Raw genomic sequence first — 23940 nt, 5'->3', positions numbered from 1 at the left:
AAAGGCGTTCGAATTAAATGGTGGCGCACGGAATTGCATGAGGCTGAAATTTTAAGTCTCATTCAAAATGAGAACAACAGGGAAATGTAAATGTAATGTATGACTTCAAATTAATTCAACTTCTTATTCAATTGATTTAATGTAATTCAAAATTCAAATGACATTGATTTAAACTTTAAATTAGATTACATTTAATAATCGTTGATATATTTAAATTTGATACTGGTGATATGACTTACATGACATTTTACTTTGTAATTTACTTTATATTTAATTATTGTTACTTTGACCCTTCATACTTGTCAGTCATTATCTGGATACTTTATGAATTAGTTTGTTTTTTAGTGCACATTATTTCACACATAACATAATTTGCTAAACCAAAGATGTGGCTATATTCCTTATCAACCCCACTCTCAGTCATGCCTTATTGCTTAATTAAAACAATACCTGTAACAAATAGTTGCAGTGGTAAAATGATGCTATGCAAGTGTGGAAATGTAAAAACACAATAAATATGCAAATAATAAATACTTAAACCATGTTAATCATACTGGAAATAGGCTTATTTTTACATTATCTATCAGACATTTCCATCTTTCTCTACAGTCAGTATGAAAGGACAGCAAGGATATCATTATGTGTCTAGTAGGCAGCGCTAACCCCTGGAAGCTAATGTAGCCATTACAACATCATCATTGCAACAGATTAATAGGAAACTGCTGTTGTACACTCGACAAGCGACAGCCACTGTTGAAAACATGCTTGCTTCCACCACACAGTTGCAGTGAAACAGGATGGGGTGGTGCTGCAGACCTGCACTGTGCCATGCTCAACATCAATCATTTGAGGTGAGAGTCTAACACTAACTGATGGCTCTTCAAATTGGGCCAGGTGCGGTTAGAATTAACAGCATTTTTCAGCGAGTAATCTAATTCACGCTGTGTCAGGTACCCGTATGCTCGGAACATCTGTGCGGTATAAGGTTTGCATAAAATAATCTTTTCTCAGCTTTCTCTCCCCATTCTCTTGACAATGATATGTGCTCAGGAAGCATCATTTGTAGGAAGCATTTGTACATAGTGACATGTGTGATGCATCTTGTGTGATTAACATTCATCTCTAAAAATGTCTAAAGCACAAAACTGTTACATGATGAAATTTGTTTTAGAGGATGTATGTTCAGTACAAAGGAAGTAGTACATAGTACACTCCAAGAGTAGACATAAAGATTGTCAGTATTCTTTTTTCTGGTGTTGTCATTGAAAGTCTGAATACTAAAGAAAATACGTGTTGCTCTGATCTGATTATATCACTCACTGCACACACAGAGACACACACACACACACACACACACACACACACACACACACACACACACACACACACACACACACACACACACACACACACACACACTGGATAAAACTGATGCATATAATGTGAGCCAATACCTTGTATATCAGCCTATACCTTGGTTGTCTGTTTGCAATATTCTATTATTTTTCTATCGGCAATTTACAGACTAAAACATCAGAGATAAATCATTCATGAAAGGCTGAAAAGTTAAGAAGCACTCATATCAAACTCGGATTACAAGGCAGGTCAAAGAGCGATAGGTCACTTGACTAAATCTGCAAGAAATCATCCGCTGATAACTCAACAGTCAGTATTGCTCCACCATCTGCATTCCCAGGGGTACGAATGTCACTTTGTGATAATCAGAAATGTCTTGCCAAGAATTCCCAGGGCTCTGAACTTTTTGACCTGCTTATTAATTTGTCACTCAAAACAAACGCCATGTGGGTTAGACCATTGACTGCATGCCAAAATCTTGGCAGGAATTGAAACATACTGTAAATGCTTGTCATCCCCAGAAAGAGTCAATGGTCAACGGAACAGCACAGAAAATAAACTCAATAGCGGAAACGTCAATATTACCAGATATGTTAAGCTAATGCAGTGTGGCCACCAGTAGTGAACTCTGTACAAAGCCATGATAGCAATTTGTTGTACTTGTGAGTACCCTCATTTTGTGATAACCAGAGGAACATGGAGAATTTATTTCTGTGTTACAGTTTTACCACTATAATTTTGGTATCAGATGATAATGCAGAAAGTCTGTACTGATTGCTGAAAACCCTCTTGTGGTTAGGAAGCAGTCTTGCCCACCTTGGACTCAGAGTTAGAATGTTGCTATGGATTCTGATTTGATGAGAGCTGTGTGTGGTTTAGTGACTGCAACTTAAACCTTTTAGAACAGATCAAACGTCTGACACCTCTGATGAACCTTTAGTAATTTAAACCTCTGCCGTACTGTAAGTGTATCACAACACGCTCAGGCCACTGAGATAATTACAATCATACCCTCCGTTTCAGAGAATAACACTCATATTCTAACACTCAATAAATCTCAGTAATTTTCTCACAAAACACATGGAATAGATTCGTGTTTATACATATAAACATTTAAATAGATGTATTCAGATGTTAACTGTGTGTGATAACTTATTTAAGAGCTGATCTTAACAAACAAACCCACAGGAGCAAAGCAACTCTGACACAATGGCTCTTAATTTCCTGTTTCTCACCTTAACTATTCACATAATTTCAGTTCAAAATATTTTGCTCAAATTGTGGTTGTGACAGCACAAAAAATCCCTAAAAATTAGACACTGACCTTCACCTAAACTTTAACAGCAAATGTTCTTTATTTCATGAGGAAGCATAACTAGGCCCTGGCAAAGACACAGTCCAGAATGGCTCATATTAAAGATATGTCTGTGTCTACCTGTCAGCATACTGGTCTGTGGTGCTCTCAGCCTAAATGCCATCATGGTTAAATACCTGCGATCTGAGGTAAAATCCCTCTTACGAGGCTGTCAGGGCTGTTGGAACAGTGTTAAACTCCTAAGCCTGTGCGGGGGACGAAACTGATGTCTCAGCACTATGGCTAATCCTTTGGGGAAAGGTCCTTCTGTTTTATTGCTATTCCATTACACGTCTTTGAAAGTCTTCTCCATAATAATATGCAGAATGCATATGACTCTTAAGTAAGATTGACAAACTAATTTTCAAATATCCTTTTCCTCGTTCTCCCCATCTATTTCACTTAAGATGATCGTTTTTCTGCACCTTCCCACTACATTTGGCCCAAGAACTTTAATCAAAAAAATATGGATCTATTTTTCATTTGATTAGACGTTAAGATGTTTTTGCTCCAGTTCGGCTGGTCTGACTCAGCTGGATCATCCACCCGGTTTCACTGCTTCCCAGAGTACTCAAATGAAATGCAGTGGAAAGGTGACCCTCATGTCATTGTGATTGAAATCTGGATCAGCGTTGGTTGACCAGACCTTCCATGATAGGGCGCCGCTTAAATCGGAGTTGACGCCGGACAGATGGGTGGTAAAGCTCTAATCCTGGTGCAACAAGGTGCAAAATTCCAACTGTGACCAGCTGTTTGCCTCCAAATACCTGAGGATCACCTCCGTGAGGGTCAGACACAGACCGACACACCGCGCCACAAACACAAAGCTCATATTTTCAACACAGACATTACAACCCAAAATCTTCCAGTTTTCTTTTTTTTTTTTTTTTTTAACTCACTCTCCTAAAGGCAGTCAAAATAGGTATTTGACATCTGAAGATTAAAAAGAATATCCCCCCCCAACATAATCTCAATCTGCCTGTAGTAGCTAAATACTGATGATCACAGAGAATAACAATAACTAAATGGCCTGCCATTACGAGTAATGTAGGGAGGTCAGCAGTTCAGTAGGCACAGGCTTTTCACCAAAGCCAGATTTGCTTTACCATTTACCACTCAAGCCTGATCCTAACAACATTAACGTGACTAGATAATGTGCTGTACTACGAGCTGTACGGTTAATGACATATGTATTGGGACCACAGAGTTATAGTCAGCATATAGCCCACGCTATCATTTGGTAGAACTGCATTTGCAGACTGCATCACCTTCGGTTAACCTGTGGAGGAGCTGATCCATCCTCTCATCACAACCGGCCAGGGCAGCTATTACAGTGAAATTCTACCCATAGAGCGCTTATAGTTTGTATCCATTGCTTACACACTAAAATATATTGCTTAGACCAAAGCTTCCATACCTAAACACCTATGTAACATGCAGTGTAACCATAGCTTAAACGCATTGTCTACTTTGCATGTTGCTTGCATTCTGCAACACACTTTTTTTTGCTAAACACTACACAGGTTTGTTGAAAAATTCAATCTCCTGTTATCGCTGAACACTTACATTAAAAATGCAAAACACATCTGGTAATTGGTAATACCTACTACTACACACATACCTGGAAACAGTTACAGAGAAAATCAAACACGAATCAGTCTGATACTTGGCACTCCAAATAGACCATTATGTATACCTGTTCAATTACAAAGGCACACTGTTGTACTTGCCCCTTTACTCCCCGTTTTGTGTGAATGAAAAGCATACAACCACTAATCACATGCATGCATGCATCTTCTGAAAGCAGTTTGAAGAGGCATGCAGAGACACTGATGTGGGGTCAAGTCAAGGGTGGATATGAAACATGAGATGATATTTTCCCCATTTCTTCGCCTGTGAGGATATTGTTTGATGTAGATGAGATTACTGTACTGTATGTAATCCCAAGGCTATCTATAGACAGACTGTCACAGTGCTTTGTATAAAAACACATACATGTAAGTGTGTTGCTGCTGATTTGAAAAAGTAATTCAAATGGCGCATGTGTGTATCATTATGTTTCAAGACTTAGATTTTTTAGAGAGGCTTGTTAAGTTTTGATTCTGTTTCATTTTGGCATAGACCTGAGCTGTTTATCTCAAAGTGCTACCGTATGTCTTATTTGCTTGTGTGTAAAGTTTTGACATAATGAGGCAAATTCTGCAAAAAGTGTGTAAGCGATAGGCAAAAACTATAACAATGGTGCTGGAAATAAAACAAATAAAAAACAAACCAGGCCTACATATAATATTATTAAAGGATCATGTCATTATCTAACTTTATCATTTGGTTCCCAAGAGCATACTAGAGCATAATGAGAAATATTATATTCAATATCAACTTTGCAGAATTTAAAAGTCTCCCAGGTAATGTTCTAAAACTATGACTAACTGACTACTAAGAAGTGTATGACATGGCTCCTTTAAAGCATCCATTATGAAATTCAGATCTGACTTGTACCTCGTGATGGGTGGACTGCTCACTTCCAGTCTTCTCTGAATGCACTGAGTGCCAGATTGCTAAAGTGGTTGCAGATGTTAATGCTAACTTGTCCTAATGCGCTCCTGAGGTAGCATTTCAGCACAGATTAGCTTAATCCTTTCTGTCAAAATACTTGATTAGATCTCGCATCTGCTCCACACTTAAATGCCATCGTCTCATTCATGAGTGGGATGAATGGGCAAGAATGGCCCCGGATGGACGGACCAAGCGTTCCCCCCCGCTGAGCTTTGGAGACGACCGAAGCAAATGGCACGCGCGCTCCCCAGGCCTCGTAACACACGCTTGTACAGTATGTTTCGCACATACGAGGGCCCGGTCCCGTCCCAGGGACGGAGGCCAGAGTGGCGAAAGCCCCCACTGAGCTCTCGCTCTTCACAGCAGTGGAGTGTCCCTCCAGCAGCTGTTGTACGCGGTGCGTGTCCCGCAGGCGTCACCCCCACCGCCTCCACCCTCCCCAGCACACTGACCTTCAGAGTTCCTCTGAGCCGCGTGCTGTTTAACGGGGGAAAATGAAAACTACACACCATGAAGAAAACGTATAATCGAAAAAAAATAATAATTGATTCAGGGGTGACTTTCCTTTCCTTTATGTTTAAGTAACCTTGAGTGATCATTTGATCCTTGGTCTCATACTGTACATGTAGTTTTGCAATGAGGAGGATTCTGGTTCTTAGATTTTCAGAGCCATGCTTCACCACGTGAAGGCAAGGGGAAAACACCCGTTCCAGACCTTATTGAGAATGCAGTGAGCTGTCAGAATGTTTGCCTGGTGGCAGAAACCTGATTTAAAATCCCTGCATCAATATAACATTAATTTGAAAGAAGAGCACAATAATATGAAGGCTGCATTCATGCAATGTGAAATCATTGTTGGCTGCTGACTATGCAAGTGGTGAGAAAATATCTTATTTGAATGTTATGAAAGAAAGACCACAAGTAGGCCAAAATCACCCCCAGTATCATTCAACAAAGCTATGCTGTATGCATGTGTCTAAGAGGTTTTTAAACATGTCTATTCTCAAGCTATTTCAGTCAGGATAGATTATAAATGTAGCCTAAGATATGTCATGTTTTTGTGAACCTTTGTTCGGTCATTGCCTCGTCAAGATCTCACTGCACTAAACACTTCATTGCTCACTCACTCACTGAAGAAGCTGAGGTGGGCCACAGCACACAGAGCACATAATCTTTTACCTATTGTGGCAGAGTAGTGTACAGCAAACAGACACTTTGTGAAGCTGCAGGGGTTGTGACTGCCATTATGTACACAATGGCACTCACTCAATTCCTATTGCATAGAGTGCATCTTGATGTGTAAATACCCATATACTATACAATTCATCCACTTGCCGTAGCAATAACTGGAAACATTCAACAAAGTATCTATTCTTGTAGAATTTCTTCCATACTTTGAGATCGACAATGATCTTATCTGATCTGTATAGTCCTTGAAGTGAAAACAAATTGTGTGTATATTGTAAACCTGTGCATACTCTATATACTGCATATTGTGTGTGCATATATTATTAACAATAAATCAAAACAATTAATCTGCTGGCAATGGCAAAACAGCGGATCTATATTGTAGCCTCAATGAAATGTCCTACTGTATGTTAATAAAAACAGGTGCCACTTTTCACAGTAAAAATATTCTGTTTACTAAACTGCATTTATGTGATAACCCAGCATTCCATCCAGCATTGTGAATCAGTAGAAAATATTGGTATTTCCCCATGTTTCAAATACCATCATTATTTCACACTGCATACCCTGAACCCTTATTTGCCTGAAGGAACCCTGCACAAGACAAGAGTATCTATCCTTACACTTCAGAACATTTTATTTTCTAGCCTGATCACATGGTCTGATAATTACAAACATAACACAAACCTTCTTGCTGAAGATCTAAATCAAGATAAAAATGGCTTAGACCTTTTTCCTTTCCTCACATACTGTAGTGCAGTGCAGCAGACCTTTTCAGTGAAAGTTAGTCAGCCTGTCCCGTAATTTCATTTGGACTGTTTTATGTAGGCTGTATAAGCCCCGTGTGGAGCAGGGTGGGGAGAGGGAAGAGAGAGGCGTTTGGGCGATGAGAGCAATGTTGGGAGTTACATATGTTCTTTTCTTAGGCACTGCTGTAGCTGACTCCTCCGTAAGGAAATGTACGGTGTACCTACTAAATCTACCACTGGCTGTGAAAAATGTATATTTGTACATGCAGTAGTAAGTCAAGAGGGAAAATGGAGAGGTATTTAAAGGAATGCCAGTCCGGAGCTGAACTATAACTCCCCTCACCAACATGGTTTCTGTGAATACATGAATAAAGACATTTGGTGACGGTGATGACTCACTGGGCTGCGAACGGGACGCAGGCCATAGCTCCGCCCTCCCTGACACACTAGCACACACCGTCAGACAGGCCCTTTGATGTACGCGCGTTACACAATGCGCCATTCTCACACTGTGATGCGGGGGGGGAGAGAGAGCCCCCTCTAACGATGAATAATTAAGCCGTTGCTTATTATGCACATGGGCGTGCGTGCGGTGCATGGCGTTGCAGAGCGATATTGACTTAATAACAGCTGGCATTTAAAGACTTCCTCCCACTGCAGAGAATGCCTCAGTGTTTTTGCCGGGCCCCTGAGCTCCGTACTGAGACATTTTAAGAAAATGAATGGTAATTGGAGCTCGCTGAAAGCCAAGTGAACCCTCACTAAAGGAGGAAGTGAACCTCAAAGCTCAGCACAACTCGATGCCCGCCACTGTCGCTGCGGCGCAAAAACCGGAAGCCGCCGAGGGACGCTCGGGACAGAAGACGAGCCGAGGACGCCGGCCCAGAGTCCTGCTAGACTTGGCCACGCGGCCACTTTTATTAGCCAGCAACGGGCGCGTTTACTTTCCAGCATCCTACTTCATATGCTACAGCTGACACGCTCCATTAACCAGCCTCTCCATCAAAAACAGGAAGGCAGCTCGGACAAGAAAAGTGAAATGCCACTGCCTGACCGATTACCGTCCTCGGACTGGCTTTCATTCATTAGCATAATGACACACACATTTAAATGCTTTGCTTTTGCATTCGGCTGTGTGTTTACATAGCATTCCGCACAAAGGCTTCCGCACACGCACAAAAGAAAAACTGCTAGCCTATTTCTAAGCAGCAGCAAAATAAAGGGTTGGTTGCAACCAATGCATGTGCAGCTATGGCCACATGCAGTGTGTGCACATGTTGGGCATAAAAGAATAAACTATCAATGGACTGTGACACACCAATACAGTGCACTATAGCTCACTGCACTTAGTATGGTAATTAACAAGGAAGTCATGACACACTGTATCTTGTGTGAACACGGTTCACATTTCTTCCATGCTGGCAAGTTGTGCAAGATGCTATCCAGCGATCCATAAAGAAAACAAAAAGCCCCAAATCTCCAAATCTATCCTTCTTTATGGCCATCAAGTTCATGAGCTCCATACAGTATAATCACCACAGCAACAGCGCTTCTGTTTACTGATTTAAATGTATCCTCTTCAATGCGGTGGCTTCAAAACTATTTCTCATGAGTGCTTTCTAAAAAAAGAGTTGAATTATAATGACTGCATGTACAGTACAACAACACATGTTGAGACTATGGAAATAAAGCACGGCAGTGCTGAGAAAAAAATATGCTTTTTACTCTACAATTCAAGCTGATCGAGACCCTATGTCAAAGCCACAACACTAGCAGAGCATTATGGAGCTCGAACATGGCCTGTCTGCCTACACAGTATTACAAATCTTATTATGGGTCTTTTAAAGGCTTTTAACATCAGGTTGTTGTATTCTGAATATGGCAAATGTTGCCGGATTCTCTATGGGTAAGAAGGCTGTTTGAAATTCAGAATGTTTCTGACAGTGAGTCAGTGGTAATGGTGTAACTACAATGAATCATCTGTTGATAAAAGCCTCAAAGCATGGGAGTAGGGTTGAACATGCGTCACTAATTGTCAATGGAAGCTTAATGCAATTTGATGAGTTAGGCTATGTACATGCTTTCATGTCTTAAACTCCTTCAGGTAAATCTGTCATAAAGATTGAACATTTCAAATGGTCTAGCATTTGTTGAGTGGTTTGTCTAGCTGGCTATTAGTATTGAACCCCTGAAACACTCATACTGCCATTTAAATGACGAAGCATAATTTCCATTGAAATCACAGGAAACATCTTTCCAAGCGTTTGTTACAGAAGGCTATACGTTGGACGTGCTACAGTTCGAGCTTAGGTCTTAAGTTTGTGATTCTTTGCACTCCTCTCATCTTTTCCTTTTTTTCTTCTTCTTCTTCTTCTTCTTCTTCTTCTTACAAACATGGCGAGGCTGCAGCGGCTCTATCTCTGTGATAGGATGGCCTAATCCATGTCCTCTGAGAGATCTCAGGCGAAGATGGGGTCTTAATTAGTCAGATGAAAAGACCTCTGAATGGGGTTATTGATACAGCCGGGAACTGAGCACTAAGCAAAATTGAAACACTGCTATTGAGGAGGGAGGGAGGGAGGGAGAGAGAGAGAGAGAGAGAGAGAGAGAGAGAGAGAGAGAGAGAGAGAGATGTCTCCGAGGTTCAGAAAAAGCAGGTCAGTCATGACTATCTTTTCCACCAAGGTCCTTCTTGATCTTTCCACCTGTGTGAAATACTAAGAGGCTTACGCAAGACAGCTGACCCTCGTATTTTTTTAATAGAAGATTATGAACAGTAGGAAAACAACAGCAATTTTCAGAGTGTTAAACTCGATGCACCAGGGAATTCTGGGTAATTAAAGACTAAATGACTTGACTAAGCTGTCCTCACGTCCCCACTCCCTTCCCTCCCTCCATGGCACTATTGTGGAAGCTCAGGTCAGAGAAATGGCGAGAGGCGAGCGTGCACGCTGGCGATGTCTTTTAATCCCTGCTGTTCTTCAGGAGACTGAGTTTCACCATTGACAAGGGAAATCTATTTCACACGTTTCATGTGTATCAGTGACAAGGTGACCCTGCACGGCTCTACACATGGCTGAGGCTCTCTGACATGGCAAATCCCCCTGTAGCCCTTATGAGATGCAAGGCACAACACACACATAGAGAATCATAATGTGTAAAAGCAGATACCAGTCAGGCAATATGTATTCATGCCCATGTAAGCACAAACATATACACACACACACACACACACACACACACACACACACACACACACACACACACACACACACACACACACACACTCACACACACACACACACACACACACACCGAGAGAGAGAGAGAGAGAGAGAGAGAGAGAGAGAGAGAGAGAGAGGAGAGAGAGAGAGAGAGAGAGAGAGAGAGAGAGAGAGAGAGAGAGAGAGAGAGAGAGATAACAGTCAAGAAAACATTATGAAAACTACATATTGAAAGTACATGCCTTTCACTTTGGTTAAAAAGTATTGCTAGGGCTGACTGCATTCCACATTCAATAACTGCAGAAAATGCTCGCATAGCTTTAAAGATGTGCTTTCCAAAGTGTTCCAGTTCAAAAGCATTGAAGCAGCATTTATTGGCAACACTTAAAAAAACAGTTTCTGAGCAGCAATGGTTCTTAGTAGCTGGTAGCCTGCCTGAAGCAAAGGTTTCCAACCTGGCTATTCCTGTGAGTTATGGCTGTTTGGAGCAGCAAAGGTGGGAGGCAGTGAGTCTCTGCTTTCCTTATCGATGGTTGGCTACTTATTAAAGACATATCTAGAGACAGCCCAGAGTAACGCACACGAGCGGAATTATTTATTTGATATTAGCATATCTGCCGAGGGCTCAGGACAGGGGAAATTGTATTAGGGAAGATTAATTCTCAGGCTCCTTTCTTAGGCATAACACAAGCTTCACCAACTTACCAAGCTCATTACGTGTCATCTTTAACAAAAAAAAAAGTAAAAAAAACTGTAATGTATAAAAATGGTAGGCACATTCCAGTTTGATATGAGACTTGTCAGCCGGGAAAATAATAATTTCTTCACCTCTGATAGTCTGCTAATGTTTCACTCTGTGCTTGTGACTTCTCTCCTTCTTCCGGGGGCCTGATAAGGTTCACCTGCTGGATGGTTAATGAGGCGGGGTGAATTTGACAGCTCTGTTCGCACCCTAACCCCTGCACTGAAACCCTGTACGGAAGCCTCGCCAGGCAAGTCTGGCCCATCTTGACAGACACCTTTGCACTTCTGTTGTTCACGCAGAGCCTCAGAGGAAGACAAGGTCAAATGGCATTTCATTTCCTGGGCTTTGATCGCCTCGTCCTTTCATCACAACATCACTTCCCTTCTCATGCTGCGGCTTAACCCGTTTCAATTGACCAATTTGAAACGATAGCCAACATTGTTGCAGAGGTTTTGCAGCCTCTAGGCTTTATTTGTATCTATTTTAGACAGCGCTGTATGTATAAACTAGTTTAAATGTATACGACTCACCAACTTTCAATAATCGGATCACTGAAAGAAGCCTGAATTATTCCATTTAATTCATGGACTTGATGACTAATTGTTGCAGTGCATGATGATGACAATGAATGTTTAGTCTAATCTTTTACTGCTGCTTTCAGAGTAGCCCTGTCCAGCATTTTAACCCCTAACCAGCTTTGAGGAGTCTGCCCCTTGTTCTGCAAATCTGCTTTCAAATTGTATTTATGTTAAATTAAATGTTCTCTCATATGAATTACTCTCTCATACACATCAACTTGTAGCTGCCTTTTTTTCACTGATTAAGAAGATCTACTTGGACATGATTTTTTTTCTGAAAGGAAGGAAAGTGTGGTCATTTCAAATCATACTACAGTGACTATGCTGGGAAAGAGAAAGAAACATTGGCATGGATTTTTAACCAAATTGCATGAATAAAATCAAGACAACCTGAGCAATATATCATATCAGCCTGTCTCCAGAGACAAATATAATTGCTCCATGGTCAACTGAGCATGGTAAGTTTAGCAACGTCGTGTATGTTGTGGATATTTAGGCAGCCCCTTTAAATCAAACGTCATCCATTTTCTCTATGAACAAATCCATTCATTGTCAATAAATATTTTGCCAAGCTTCCACTACTAATAGCCCTGGCCCAAGAAAAATCCAATGGAAGGTCTCCAGAGCACAATGAATGCGGAGAGAATTCATGAGTTTGCCATTAACAATGAACTAAACCCATTCAGCCTTCTTGTATTGGGTCAGTCTGTGTTACAAATTCCTCTCAGAAAAAAACACACAGGTGAATATTCATCTCCAATTATCCCGCTGCTGGTCAAGGACACCTTTTATCTGTCAGCAGCTAGCTCATCTGCAGTTGTGTACACGTCAACCAATACAACTCGTGACTCACTCTCCAATCCTTCATGTTGACGGCTCTTTGCATAGCTTCTGAGGGCCTTTTCTTATGCTGGGTAACAGGGCTGATGCTAACGTAGGTAGTGTGGTTCTGGAACTGAGGATTACTGATGCTATCGTAGCTAGCATGCACGATGATTCTAAGCCTCTGAGGATTACTATTGCTAATGTAGCCATGCAGTGCACATAATGGTTCTGAATCTTTCAGGATTATTGATGCTAACATACAGTAGTTTGTGTGCACAATGGTTCTGTCTGTGCCTGTGCACTACTACTTACTAGGACACCTAACGATTTGCCTCCTCGATTTGTACCACAGACGTGGTGTTGAAATACTTGATGGCCAAGCCGATCAACTGGCAGTTAATGTATGCAGTTCGCAGTGACAGTCTGTGCATAAAACCATTTAAATTAAGACAACTAAGTACTTGTCATTGGATCAGGCAGGTGGTGGTCCTACAGCGGGTCCTGACAAGTTCTGATTCTCTGAGGATTACTGATCTGATGAGATATGGTACCATCAGTCGAGGCTTAGCTGATCTCAGCACAGCTCGATATTCGCCCTTTTCACTGTCATCTGACTCCCAAGGACTGACCATGATGCATTGATGCGTCTGAGAGCTAGACCATCATCACTGGTCAACGCTCCCCTCTCCGATAACTAAGTGGGTATTGGACTCCTTCTTAGATACCGTACCATTAGCCTCCACTGGATATATGACACCTCACTTCCTTATTTGCTCCCTCTCAGTAGACTAGTGTGTAAGCTAGCAATGTGTATGTTTGCATGTATATGTGTGTGTGTGTGTGTGTGTGTGTGTGTGTGTGCGTGTGTGTGTGTGTGTGTGTGTGTGTGTGTGTGTGTGTGTGTGTGTGTGTGTGTGTGTGTGTGTGTGTGTGTGTGTGTGTGTGTGTGTGTGTGTGTGCGCGTGTGTGTGAATGTGACTTTACATTTCTCATGTTTCTTTGAAATTGACAGAACAGAGAGGTAGCTCAGATGTGCTTCTATTTTTGTACCTGGTAACTGGGTATAACTGGCTACTTACACATCCTTGTGTCACAGCAGCAATTATTGAATAGCACTAACATGGAGGATCCTAAGGTAGGGAAAAATAAAGGTGCAGGAGAGGATATCATTTGAACACATATAGCATAGTGGTTAACTGTGTTGGGCAAACTACACATTTAATCATTTTTAAAAAATCTAACAACAAATCTAAAAATAAATAAAAGTCTAACAGGTTTGGTGTATGTACAGTATGCGTGAAAACATCTAGAAGAAGCCAGCTTAATGTGCAGTAATATTCTCTACTGGGGCTATTTAAAACAGGCACTGGGAAAGAATTAAAAGCCTTGTGTATTGTTCCTTCTGTAAAAGGCCACATTTTGGCCATCTATGAATGCTGGGGATGTTTCTGCTAACAAACAGATTAAAAGCAAGCGCGCTGGACAGCTGAAAGGATGAGAAAAATCGGCTTCCAGAGTATTAAAATATTATAATTATCTGACAGGCTGTAATTCAAGTATCAGGAAAGGACCCCTCCGCATGCATCAGAGGCAAGAGAATGAGAGAGTGTTGCAGTGTTGCCTATCCTTAATGCACTCTAAAATGATTAGCCGACATTAATGGCTTTTCTTAATGGGCAACAAAACAATGTCTTCCATAAAGCTTTATGGGAACCATTTAGATGTTCTCACTCTGTGCTGGCATTAAGAAGGACAGGTGAAACAACCACGCATTAGAAAACAACACAGCTTAAGGAAGAGGCATATTTCTCTGTGCACATTTGTGCGCGTTGAAGACGCGCGTCGTTGACACACGTTCGCATATGTTGGGAGGCATGTGACACCCCCGCATGCCGTATTGATGATGCAACTCTTGTCATGCATTGCATGTGCGGGTCACAGACGCAGGACTATTATTCAGGGCAGGCCCTTATCTGTTGCAAATCATCGCCAGGTTTAAAACCATGGCAACAACGTCATACTTGACATCAGCAGCTCAGTAATGTACTACAAATATTTAGCCTGCCCACTGTTTCATCTGTCACTCAGGAGTGAACTCTGAGGACATGAAGTGGCCATTCAGCGGGGTAATCACCACAGCGAAGGTCTCTCGGTGACAGCAGTCACGGAGGCCATCATAACGGGGGTAAATGGACACATTAATGGCCCTCGGAGCTCAATCCACTACGGCATCTACAGTAGACGCCTTCTCCGTGAGCTTTTGTTTTAGACCACGCCATATGAAGGCTCCAATCTACTCTGATGACAGAATCCGGCCGTCATACACATCAATAACGGCCCATTTGTGCCGTCTTCTTCAGCAATAACAACATCCTCTGCAATGAGAGCGCCTTCCACCGGAGTACCACAGGGAATCCAAATATGGGCCATCTGATTTCTATTTCCGTTTATTTACCATATTCGCACAAATCAAATGTTGGATAATATAATGAATATTGATGCTTTCACTGTGATATATTTACTACTGGGGCCATATCAATATGGCCACCACAGACAAATAAACAAATCCAATTAGGGGCCTGCATTTGCGGGACACTGCTTACCTCAGCTATACTCCCAACCCCCAGATGCTGACAGGCTCTCCTAGCACCAGATTCTGTATAAGCCCCTGTTGGGCTGTTATCCACCCCCACCTAATGTGATTTGCAGCCCCCCTGATCAGTCGCTGACATGCATGTCAATCATCACATCTACCAAATGATGGGTGTGTCCTTTTAATTCACCCTAGCAACAGGAGCGGAGGCAGTTGCATTGATTCACCCACACCCATGGAATACTGATTTGGCTTCCTGGATGAGCAAGAGACACTTTGTAAGCATAATCACACCATTCAAAGCCTTGAACCCTGACCCTCCCAGTAACCGGGTGCTTCGCAAGGCTGCTTTGAAAATGGGGCTGGTGGAGAGAGGAGAGAAAAAAGAAAACAGAAACCCAAACTTAAAGACGACCTTGTTATCAAAACACAGTAAGGTCTGTTTTGCCATCTAATCTGTTAGAAGCGGCTTATAAATGGTCATTTTAAGAAGCGCTGTCTGACTTGAGAACGCCACAAATGGAGATTAGCAGCTCTATGCTTTCACCAATAGAGTGAATATAGAGTATAAAGGAAAGAGCTTCTGGAAATAACGTTGCCGAGGACATCATCTTGCTCCAGTGCTTACTGCCTACTGCCCTTTTACGGCCATGTGGTTTCCCAGGCCTTGGGCAGTCCTGGGTGTACACTCCAGCTTTGTAAATGTTTTTAAAAGGTAGCATGGCTCTTCTGGGTATGGTACCACTACCAAATCACATGCAAAGATTAATCCAGTGTGTGTGTGTGTGTGTGTGTGTGTGTGTGTGTGTGTGTGTGTGTGTGTGTGTACGAATGCCACAGTTCTTCAAAATGAGTGCCCCTTCTCCATCTGATTTCTTTAGGCCAGTATGTCTGGTTGCCATGTATACTGCATGCCCCCAACATCTTGTGACATTTCCCTGGGATTCAATCAGTAGACCCATCTTAATTACCATTTTAAGGTTGAACATAATCACAAATTTACAGCAAGTGGTTGAATGGAATGTTTTAAATGGCACTAGGACAGAGATGATGTTGCTCATTTGATTATGGGGTAGATGAGGGGTGAGTGTGTTTGAAGGTGATTCGGTGTGTGTCTGCATGTGTTTGTGTGAGTGCATGCATGTGTGTCAAACTCCATGCCTGTGTGTATTTGTATGATCTTGGAATGAGCACAGAGTAGGGAGGCATTTAATTTTGACATTTCAGTTTGGTATATCAATTTGATTCAGCTTTACTTAAAAGAGTGAACGTTGCCTTTTTCTCTGGGGCAGTGCAATTTATTGCAATCTATTTATTTATGCCATTGTTTGTTACACCAGCCAACATAAACTCCATCTCTAAATTAACAGTACAATGCTGTGACCATGTTTCTCATTAAACAAAAAAACACCACTGACTGACATGCCTGAAAATGGTTTAAGTTTGCCCATATGCTCAAATGCAACCTGTCTCTGTTGAGCTATTAGATTGACATGCCTTTGGTTTCCTTTCTACACACACAAGTAAAAAAAAACAATCTTTACAGTAGCTTAACCTTGAGTGAGTGGCAAGAGAGACATAGAGGAATAAACAGCAGTCCCAGAGAGACAGACCCAGAGACAAACAATCCACATCAATCTGGGTGCTCAGGTTTCACTCTGAGAGAGCCGTGCAGCTCACAGCTGGAGCCCAGCATACCGCCAAGAAACACGACATTCTCCAAATTATACCAGAGCCAGCCGGAGACGCGTACTGTAGCACTGCACATGTCCATGTTGAAAATGTCTCCCCGTACGGATGGATTTGCTACGATTCAAGCCAAGGCCACCAAGGACAAAACCACAAACCTGTGGGGGTGCAGTGAGCCTCGAAACGAACTGAGAGAAGAACAAGAAGAAGAACTAAGTGATAGCACACTCACCCTGGCAGCACATTAGCCCAGGGATCTGGTGAAACAGCTGAATTAATATCTAACTGGCATGGTACAACAACGGCAACCCTTTAAGCAGGCTTTCAAAAAGGAAAACAAGACCAAAAAAAAAAAAAACATGCTATGTCATCACAGAATTTTAAATGAAGACCTTACACATTAGGGAGCTGTCAGGAGAGCGAGAGGTGTTAACTCTACCCTACCACACCACACCACACCACACCACACCACACCACAGCACGAACCTGTAGGACACAAAACCTTTGGGATCATCGCACAAGATGAAACCCAGGCCTCTGCTCCATCATTACTTGATCTCAGAGGAGCTACTGTAGACCCATCTGAGATTGGTTAGCACCACAGGGATGATGATGTACGGCACTGGGATGAGAATGCATGCAATATACCTGCCCAAATGTCAACACCTTTGGCAAAAGAAATACTCCAAAATACTCAATCATTGCTATTTCAGACATTTGTTATGCACCTTTGACATGATTGCACTAAAGTAAGACATAATCACCGCAACTAATGAATGACAAATACAAGTATTCTGCTGTTAACATGTAAATAGGAATCAAAATATGGGAATGACCATAAGTAGCTAAAAGTAAGCTATAGATGAACAAATGCAACATACACATATTGGCTGGATAACGTAAATGAGCTGTCCCTGATGCCACTTAAATAAATGCACTGAAGTGCAAAGCCATAGCAAGGTCACAAAAGATAAAGATATTAGATAATGTCTATAATATATTTAATAGAGTAATGGTGTTAAGAGTATGTGGCCAGAACATTGCAGTGTTTTAATGGTGAAGAATGGAATAATTAAAGCATTTTGCATAAAGGCTGGTGATTTCTTTACTCTGACAGATGGGAACATGCACACGCGCACACACACACGCACACACAAACACACACACTCTCTCTCTCTCTCACACACTCTCTCTCTTTCTCTCTCTCTCTCTCTCTCTCTCACACACGCACACGCACACGCACACGCACACACACACACGCACGCACACACACACACACACACACACACACACACACACACACACACACACACACACACACACACACACACACACACACACACACACACACACACACACACACACATACACACACACAGACGCAAGCAAGAATATCAGAGAAAACAGCAAACAAACTGCCACACCCTGGCAGGTCTGTATGTGAAGTATTTAAGCTTTCATTACAGTATTTAAAGTTACAAAAATATTGCCTTGAGAAAGTACTGAACGTAGGCTTTTATAAAGTATAGCCAGCATTACTGATCACATAAAAAACAAAATGCTTAGCTATACACATGAGCAAAATTTGTAAAAAAAAAAATGGAAAAAAAAACCGGCATCTGCTCAATGCAGCCACACATAAAGAATATGCCAGCTAGGTTATTATGGATAGGTCCAATGCACTACTTTAAATTGGCCAGTATTGAATAATTTGGCTCCTAAATGTGCTCCAAGATGTGGGGGTGGGGGTGGGGGGGGTCATCAAACATTACCAAACAATAATAGTCTATTATACAGTATATCTTTCTCAATAATCGAAGTGTTTGCAATATAAGAAAGAGAAGCTGGTGTATAAGGAGTCACGACCATAAGAACTGGGCGTTAATAGCTCTCAGAACAGAACATGCACAGCTATATTTCATTTCTGATTAAGCACATAGAAGCGCGCGCGCACACGCGAACAAACACAGACACAAACACGCACACATACGCACACAAACACACACATATTGTTATATTTGCATTGGTACATTTGACTACTCATTTCTTATGTTCACTCCTCTGAAATAAAAAGGGTATATTCGTCATCAAGTTCGACATTGTAGCCTACCTGAAGAGGACGCACGGACTCACATAAATGTGAAAGCACCACTCTTCCACAGCGGGCTGCCAATAATTCCTTCACTTAGTAACTTGAGGTATCCAGCCCAACAAGGTAAAAATGATTGCATCCTATGTTGTTTTTTCTTTAATTCCAAAAACGTTGTGTTAGTCTACGCACTAGGCGCGGTGAAAATCTACGATGCAAACTGCCTTTGCGCCAATATGCTGTAGCCTGTCAAAACACTCTAGAATTTCTCTTTACGGTGCAGCATCTCCATTTCAACAAAACAGTATTCGAATTCATGCTACAGCATTGTCTGTGAACCACACCTTGACTTACTTTAGACTACAGTAAAGCTCCGTTGGCTTAATGTTTATAGAAAGCCGATAATGATACTGGTGCTAGTCTACCTGCCGCAGTCGAGCGTGTGGTATTACGACTCACCTACTGAGCCTGGCAAGCACCCTCACTCATCTCCTCAAACAGCGAGTCCCACCGCAAAAGACGAGCTGACAGTCACTGCCTCAAGTCCATTGCATCTGGTCAGCAATTAAAGAATTCATTTGGTTTCTGTCAGATCCCCGATTGTTTTGTATTCAACGAATAGTCCAGTGGATCTGCAAAGTCATTCTAAGGTATTTGAGTCTGGTCCTGGGATCAGGATCCTATCCTTCTAAGGGAGAGTTCTCCAGCGTCTGATAGTGCTAGTCATCAAAAGAGGGTGGGTGTGCGAAGACAGAAAGACAGTGTCTCTTACACATTCGCCTCAAAGATGACCGTTCGTTCAGCTTCAGTCTAATCTGTACAGCTCGAAAGAATCCTCTGTGGCGGTATTGCATCGACGGGAGGGTGGGAGGAGGTGAGAATTAGAACCGTAATGTGTTGTAGCCCTGAAAGTAGTCCTACATCCAGTGGTCATAAAGGGTGCATACAGGCAACCGAAAACTCTGGCACATATTTATATAATTCTATGATATAATATAATACAATGTAATGTAATGTACTATAATATAATATAATATAATATAATATTTTTAGTTTAGAGTTGAAAATGTTGGGGGTTTTTTTTAGCACAGGTTATTAACATCTCAATTGGCTACACTGTTATTTTGTTCTGCCTGTATGTTTGTAAGATTTGAGACCGTGCAGGGGCACAAATCGAAGCTTCTTGAAATGGGATAAACAAAAAAGAGTTGGTGCCCATGTTTGGCTGATTGAACGACTCAAAGCCTCATTCATAAAACAATTTTGTAGTCATTGTTTCACATTCACATTGTTTTGAAATAAAAAACAAATTATCCTTAATTTTCTTCTTCCTTCTGTTGTGCAGGGAAGACAGTATAGCCATGTTCCCTTTAGTAAGGTCTTGCTGTAGCAGTACTCATGCTTGAGGGGTTGGGGGCGCTGTGGGCTTCACAGAGACAATATCCTCTCACTCAAGTCATGAATACAGACATTCAGGCCGGGAGTCCAATAGCGTTCTCTTTTCCACCTAAGACAGCACTCAGCATGTGAATCACATAGCAACTAACTGGCCATCTGAAAATGTATAAATGATGTAAACAAAGACTTTGAGTATGAATGCAAACATATACTGTAAACCTACATGTATATTCCTCTAAAGTAGACATGCCTCCCCAAAAAGCAGTAGCAAGTGAAGTATCAAGATTCAGGTGAAAGTCATTGGCATCGGCCCACGCTCTGGCAGGACAACACAGGGCTTAAAAGAAGAGCTCCCTTCTTAAGGGTATCTCCTTGAAAGCTAGAGGCAACAACCTTGTTAAAGCCTTCTAAGTGGGAAATATATGACTGCAAACACAATCTGCACTTAATTGCAGTCAGGCCAACTGCGCTCTTATAGCCTCAGCACTCTGAAAATGCTGTGAGCAGAAGCAGAGCAGGACGTTTTGTACTCCAACAGGCTATCAAGGTAGGTTATTATTACAGGCATGATTATGTTATTACACTGCTGATTTGCAGCCATGTCCCTGTGTGTTTTTGTCACTTTTAATGGCATTAGATGAAAGAAAATGGTCTGTAGTAATCAAACTGTTAGAGGAGAGAGGGCTTATGATGAGAAGGCAGTGTATGGATCTGAGGGACTTTTAAACCCCAAGATACAAAGAGAAATACAGATGTTTGAAACGACATCCAGCAACCCCCATCCCCTAAAAACCACAGTCACGTTTTATACATTTCTCTGAAAACAAATAACTGCCTGATATGTGCCCTAACCACCGATTTGTATAATTGAACAGATGATACAATTACAGATAGTCCAATAATTACATTAGTTTTTAATTGATTGGCAGCCATGTTGTAGTCGTCTCTTCATGAGCAAATTGGCCATGGATCTTAACTACTTTCAGGTAATTTTATGTGTGCTCTATTCTTTCATTTGATGTTGTTTGTAAACTGACAACTACAATATCACTTAGATTATATCTGATAGCCAAATTATATCCACTGAAATTCATTCCAACCATACTAGGTGACAATAACACCTCATGCATAGTATTGTTTTCTTTGTTGGCAAAATAATTTGAAACCTGCAATAACTGATGTGCTTAACCTTCCAGAGTAGACATCCTCTGCCTTCAGCTTACTGATCTGTGAGAAAGGTCACGGTGACCATTACAATTTAGTGGAGGGTTACAATAATGACACTAGTCTTGTATCCAAGGCCCCTAAGGTTCCTGAAGAAGCTGAGAAACAAGAGGCTATACTTGCCACTGATATTCAGATCTGTATTGTGTGTGTGTGTGTGTGTGTGTGTGTGTGTGTGTGTGTGTGCGTGTGTGTGTGTGTGTGTGTGTGTGTGTGTGTGTGTGTGTGTGTGTGTGTGTGTGTATATATATATACTGGATATACGTATATGCTGGTGGCCTGGGAAGCAGAGGCCCTTTTATGTTTTTTCCCTCGGCATGGTACAATTCATTGCCCTGCTGTGGCTGTCAGCATATTGCCAAGACAATAGCTTCCTGACACTCCTGCCTCCTGTAAAAGATGTTGCCGGCTGGATTGTGCCACAGCACTCATCTAATCTCGTCCAAATCAAATCTCATTCCTTCATTTTCCAAACGGGGGGGTCGGGTTGGTGAGTAGGCCCCCATTAACCATTGGGGAGTAATCTCTGTTTTAGAGGACATCGAAATTTGCCACTGTAGATTATGGTCAGAGGAATGTGAATTTACAGTCCTGATGCTATTTGGACTGTGACTTCTTTGTACACACAGGTACTATATGTATATTCGAGGGGCTAAAAATTGAAGCTATTTGAATTTAAAGCCTATTACACTAGTCTCTGGACATACCTTCTTTCTCTAAATCCTTAGCTTGTCTGGCTGAATTTTTGAAGGTGGTAGATCTCCCACACACGATGGACCCCTGGTGTGTGTGGCAGAATGGAATATGTCTACATGTGCAAATATTCATGATGCTCTGAGCCTGCCTGGGTTGCATCTACATGCACTGTACTGCACTGACATGCTTAGAGAGTCCTTTTAAATCGTATTTCTCCAAGACTTTAGATTGCCAAAAGCTATACATGCAAGAGGAGAGAACATCTGTCAAATGTATTGAAATGTGACTATAAAAATCTGAATTTTCATGGATTACTGAAATGTAAGCTGGAATCGTATGGGTGTGTTCCCCCCTTTTCAGATATCACAATTCACAGATAAACCTCTAAGAAGCCCTTAGCTAAGCGCCAATGGTGTCTGTAGGTTTTGAGCATGCTAACTTGCAGAAATGTATAGACCATCTGGTCTGGTTAATATTGGCAAAAGATGCATCATGACTGATCATTCATGAGGCAGAAATGGCATCAATTTTTTAATGTCATGCACTGCAGATTATCATGGGACATAAACCTTCATGGTGACATATTGTACCCTGTCATTGATATCATACCATCAAACCATATCACAGACAGATATTTTGCCTAAATTCCTCCATTCAATCAAACAATAATGCAAATACTTATTTATTAGTTATTTGTCAAAATAACTCCATAGTATGCAGACATGAAAAACAATCCGAGGTACATTTATTAACTGTCTAGGCATATAGCAGTTTTTGATGTGGGGCATTTTGTCTGCTACAGTGACATTCACACGTGGTGGACGTAATTAACCATCTTTATGCGTGTCCAGCCTCGGTTTGATGAGAGATAAAGGAGGTGAAGAAGACATGGCACCCTGTCAGCTAGCATGTGGCCGTCTCCTCAGTGATGGCCTTATCAGCATCTATTTAAATAGCAGATAGTTCAAGCAGGCCATATGGTCAAAATAACATGTCTGCCCGGTGCTTTGTTGAAGGGAAGAGGGCCTACCATTCACATCTTATGCTGAGTATCCACACAATAGTGCCAACTGAACCGAAGATGCCTGTGAATCAGCTGGGTTATTAATGAATTGGATTTATTAAGCAAACTGACCTTTTCATGCATTTTGGAGATTCAATATATCTCCCTGGATTGTATTTGCTGAACAGAAGAGCAGAGGAACATATTGCTAAAGACATTAAAGTGTTGATTAAAGAGCACTCTCATATATTCATATATTTTGATATTTGATCATCTCATTTCCATACCCTCATTTCAAAAACTAAAAAAAAAAAAAAAAAAGATTAATGGCAAATGACTTGACACCTGATCCATCATGACGGAAAAAAAAAATATATATATATATATATGTATATTGAATAGAAGTGTCAAATAGAAGACTTAGAGATAGAGTAGTCGACGTATAAATCAAAGGAGAAGCCTCTGAGGAGACACAGTAGTGTGCTGAAACCGGTATTCTGTGATGCGCTCATTAGTGGTTGTGGGGATGCCCTGCGGGTCACCCAGCATGAAGCTCAGGCAAACAACATGGCAAACCAGCGGCCCCCCAGAAACACCAAAGCCAATCATTCCCACAGGTCTCAATAGGATACCCACACAAGGTTGAGAAAGCTACCACATGCCTGCTTTGCCT

General features: G+C 41.5%; 1 protein-coding gene across 2 annotated transcripts in view; it reads right to left on the bottom strand.

Moving 5' to 3' along the window:
• Positions 1–23940, bottom strand: part of lingo1a (leucine rich repeat and Ig domain containing 1a) — a 76632-nt gene that overhangs the window by 5101 nt on the left and 47591 nt on the right. The window contains exon 1 of one of the 2 annotated variants that reach the window (XM_062548379.1): positions 18968–19701. The exons of the other annotated variant lie outside the window; for it this stretch is intronic. The gene's annotated coding sequence lies outside the window, so the exon portion shown is untranslated. Of the gene's footprint in view, positions 1–18967; positions 19702–23940 lie in introns of those variants that run through there. 2 annotated transcript variants of the gene reach the window in all.

This window comes from Sardina pilchardus, chromosome 10 (assembly GCF_963854185.1).
Source record: "Sardina pilchardus chromosome 10, fSarPil1.1, whole genome shotgun sequence".
Classification (NCBI taxonomy): domain Eukaryota; kingdom Metazoa; phylum Chordata; class Actinopteri; order Clupeiformes; family Clupeidae; genus Sardina; species Sardina pilchardus.
This window is presented reverse-complemented; position numbering and strand designations above follow the sequence as displayed.